This window comes from Protopterus annectens, chromosome 10.part0 (assembly GCF_019279795.1).
Source record: "Protopterus annectens isolate FY-2018-M chromosome 10.part0, PAN1.0, whole genome shotgun sequence".
NCBI lineage: Eukaryota > Metazoa > Chordata > Ceratodontiformes > Protopteridae > Protopterus > Protopterus annectens.
In genome coordinates this window covers 79222997-79227996 of record NC_056744.1, presented here as the reverse complement: position 1 = coordinate 79227996, position 5000 = coordinate 79222997, and positions in this window count along the sequence as shown.

The window sequence follows — 5000 nt, the reverse complement described above, 5'->3', positions numbered from 1 at the left end:
TCTTAATCCATTCTTATGCCTTTACTCACTTTATAAAACCCTCAAACATATCACAATCCACTAATAATAACTCTGTCACTCTGTGTCACTCACAAACAAGTGCTTCCACCCGTCTATCTATGCACTTGTTCAGTCTCACATTTCTGCATATCTACACTTTCTTTGCACAAATGCTACAGCCAAACTGATATATTTACTCTCATTCAGATATACAATTTACTAAGAAATGCCTTAGTTAAACAGACTACCATATATAACAGCATTTTGTAAAGCAGGAAAACTCATTTCTTCTTTCCTTCCTTCCTTCCTTTCAATTCTTCTCAATACCCACATGGCAGCTGGGTACATTTTACACATTACTTCATCCCCTGAGGTGGTAGAGTTGCATCTTTTGTCTTTCAACAGCTTTTCCAAGTCCCTGGTGGCAGCAGGGGAAATTTTTATCTTAGCTAAATTTCTAAACCCCTGTGGTAGCTGCCATAACTCTCTGTGGCACTTTTTTTCACTCAGTAGATCTCTTATCATCTAAGAGTAGAACAGGAACATAGCCTGCATTAAAGTTCATACCTACAATCAGATCACTCTCAGTCCCCTAATAACGCCTTCTGTTTCTTATAATAAAGCCTTTACTTGACCCAGGTGACAGCTGGGTTGATCCCATACCATATTTCAGTAAACAGGCAACAGGATACAATTTTACCAGCACTCTTCATATTTCATTAGCTATCTTTAAGACTCAGGTGTCACTTGAGTCCTTTCTATTAGTCATGTCTTGGTGGCAGCAGGTATAATCCCCCTCATATGTTCCAGACCCTGCTAGCAGTACAAGAATTAATTTTACTGATGACAACACTGACATTCCCCTCTAGTTTAATCACTTTTTGATGCCACTCTCTGACACTATAAATATAATTACAATGCTTTTTATACTCTTGGTTCTCCTGATAATATTTTCAGTAAAAGTGCTATTCCTGTAGATTCTTAATCTATCCTTTCTCTTCTTAGATCCTAATATCAAGTGCATTTCATTCTACTGGTCCTAGTCAGAACCTATTTCTTCCATCACTCTAAGCTCACACATATCAATACACTTCAAGTTACAAGCAGGGATTGCTTCTGAATTTCCAGGTTTTGCCACACATATTTGCTTGGTACAATTAGCCACATTCATTGCATTTTATTGATTCTTATTATTGTACTGCGGTGGTGGTGCTGCGGTAGCATTGTTGCCTCACAGTTAGACGTTGCCCATTCGATTCTCAGTTAGACCGTCTTCTGTGTGGTGACATGCATGAATGGGTGTTCCTTTGTTGAAGGTTGTGCGTTAGGCCCGGCAAGCCAGCATGTAAAAATCTACTGCCAATCATTAGCGGATCGGAGTTCCACTGTGGTGACCCCTAACCGGGAAAAAGCTGAAAGACACAAACAAACAATTGATTCTTGTTATTATTGCCTTTATTTATTTATTTTTATTTATTTATTTGCAGTTTGTTTGTCAGGATAGTCCACTGGGCCATAAAGAGCCCGTTTTCAATGGAGTCCTGGGGAGAACAGCTCCAGAATAATACAGAAAAATCAAAGAAAATACAGAGAGTAAAAATACATGATAGTAAAACACAGAATGCAAAATACATACATAATAGTAATACACAGGATACAACTGATACTGTGCAAGATAAAAAATTGTTAGAAGCAAAAATACATTTTTTTTTCCAGTCTGATGAATACCTACTGCTATTGCTAGAGCTATAGCTAGAGCTTATAGTCACACTAGGAGTTAATTTACAGAAGTAATAGCTTATGGGGAGAGAGTGAGGTAGGAGAAACTATGTAGGATGGGAACAAGAGCATTCCCACTATGAAGAAAGGTATGAGTGCAGTAAGGATTTGAAGGCAGAGAGACTGTTAATGGTTCGGATGAGAGGTGGGAGAGAATTCCAGTGTCATGCTAGAGAAAAGAATAAAATATGTTTACCTGGTGGATGGGCAGGTTTGTGCAATTTTATTAGGTTTTGTGATTTAGACCTTAGACATCTGTTAGGTTGATGCATTTGGAAAGTAGAGGCATGAGAAGGACAGAGAGAGGGGTTAAAATAATTTTGTGAGCTTGGATCAGTTGATTATACGTGAGATAGCTGGGTAGCTCAAGCCAGTTCAGTTGATGTAGGGAGATAAAGTGATGGGTAGAGGATCTCTGGCTGGTTGCAAACTTTGAAATTTTATAGTAGCAAGAGGCAAGTTTGGACTTAAGGGAAGATTATAGATTAGTGAGGATAGAGGCTCCATAAAGGAGGGAAGGGATAAGGTATCTAGTAGCTAGAGCAAGCCTGGAGGAAGGAGAGATGTAGCGGCTGTGGCGGTAAAGTAGGCCTAGTTTCTTATGTGTTTTTTTGATATTTGCATGTATGTGGCTCTCAAATTTTATCTGATCATCAATGAGGACTCCTAATAGTTTAGCAGTGGGGACTATTTCAAGGATAGTATTAGTTTGGCTAGTGATAGAGAATGAGGTTTTGTCGAGGGTGATGGCTCTAGATGGGGTAAATATCATTAGCTTAGTCTTGGTTGCATTGAGTGCCAAATGGTTGTCCAGCATCCATTGTTCAGTAGATGTGAGGGCATTCTGGGTTCATTTTGATAAAGAGGAAGTAGAGGTAACAGAGCATATTATTGTAGAGTCGCCAGCATATTGGATGAGGTTACAGTTAGGAACAGCATGGTGAAAGTCATTTATGAAGATGCTGAAGAGTAGGGGACCCAGAATTGAACCTTGGGGTACACCTGTGGGACTGTTTAGGAAGGGAGAACTATTTTTTTTTCCACCTGACTACTTGTTGCCTGTTTGATAGGTAACTTGTGAGCCAGTTGATAGTGGAGTGGGATAGGTTAAGTTTAGAAAGTTTAGCAAGGAGAAGGTTGTGAGAGATGGTGTTGAAGGCCTTTGAGAGGTCTAAAAGGAGGGTGGACACAATGTGACCAGTGTCACAGGCTTTATTAACAGTCTCCAGGAAGGAGAGGAGGATGGTAGTGGTGCTATGGCCAGGTCGGAAGCCATGTTGTGTGGGAGTGAGAAGGTTAGTACTTAGGAGGAAGTGTAGAAGTTGAAGGTGGATGCATTTTTCGAGAAGTTTAGAAATGGGGGATAAGATAGCAATAGTACGGAAGTGGGGGATGTCATTGTTGTTTCCTCCTTTAAGGAGTGGAATAATAAATGCTTTTTCCAGAGCTGGGGGACATGGCCCTCTGAAATTGATCTATTTATTAGTATGGAGATAGGATAGGCTATGGTGTCTTTGTAATTCTTAGGAAGTAGGAGGATATCTCGTCAGGAGCATTGGAACACGGTTTCAGTTTTAGAAGTAGTTTCTTTATGTTGGAGATGGAAATAGATGTAAAGGAGAAAGGTGCAGGTAGAGAACTGGGGTTAGAGGAGGAAAAAGGGGTGTGAGTAGGTGTGTGTGTGGGGAAGTAGAGTTACTAGAGAACGATGATGTTAGTTTAGCTATAGAGTCAATGAAGAATGAGTTAAATTTGGAGGCTAGTTGTAAATCGGAGGCATTTGGGTCTGGGCATGGGTTCTCTTCTATCTATCTTGCCTTCTTCTCATTGATGCCAACCTAATCCAAGAGATACTACAAATCTCTTCCACTCCTACACAGTGCTGAAGTCTAGTGAGTGCCTAACTCACTAGAAGATAGCTTTCTCCTCTTAGAAACATTCAAAGGAATTTCTCATAAACGTTTTTCTTCTTTTGCACTACTATGCTAAATTGTTATACCATTTGAAAGACCTTCTAAAAGTATTTTAATATGGAATTATCAAATTTATTCAAGCAGAAGATGTCCACAAAAATCCAGGACCCCCCCCCCCCCACAAAAAAAAAGCATAATGTGCAATTAGTGTCATTCATACCTCTCAACTTCTTACACAAAGAAATCTGGACAAAGCCATGAATAAAACTGGGACAAAGACCCCAAAATAGGGACAATTTTTAAATATTGCTCTTACAAATGTAGAAAATTAACAGAATAACAGGTTTTGCATTAGCATGAATTTTTTCAAGGGTACAAAGTCTGAAACTCAAATGTCTGTTATTACTTTCTAACTTCAGTCTTTAATGATTTGCCACTAATTTGCCAGAAAAACACAATTTTATGAAAAATGGACCAAAAATATGAGGCAAAAATCTGGACATTCTGTAAAAATATGTACAGTTGAGATGTGTCATTGCAAGGAAACTTAAAGATGTAAAGTAGCTTTACAAAACATTAGTAGTGCTAGTAATAAAGGTGGCCATGGTGGTGCAGTGGTTAGCATTGCCACCTCACAGCAAGAGGTTCTCCAGTTCAATCCTTGGCAGGGGTGCCTTCTGTGTGGAGTCTGCATGTCCTCCCTGTGGTCGTGTGGGTTTCCTCCGGGTGCTCCGGTTTCCTCCCACATCCCAAAGACATGCTGAAGGTGGATTGGGCACTCTAAATTGGTCTTGTGCATGTGTGCCTTCTGTGGAAGGTTGGATGCCATGCTGGCAACTCAACACTGTAAAACTCCACTGCCAATCATGTGTGAACAAGTAATCTGCTGTGGCGACACCTAACCGGGAAAAGAAGAAGCAGTAGTGCTAGTAATAAATAGTCCATTCTCAAAGCCAAGGTGACTGCACAGCAACCATTCATACTAGCTATAACTGAACCATGGCAAAAATGTGTATATGTATATGTATATATATATATATATATATATATATATATATATATATATATATATATCCCTATCATATGATAGAAACCTCATTTGACTGAGATCATAAGACTGAAATTTCAAAAAATTTTAAAAGACTGAAAAGTCACTTGACTGAAACCCATAATACTCAATTTCAACATACTAAATTTTAAACTGGACCATATAAAACCAGACTAGGTGGGGGGATACACCTCCCACCCTCCCTAACTATGTATACTAACTCCAGGATCACACTACAGTGGGGAAAAGGGCATAGTAGT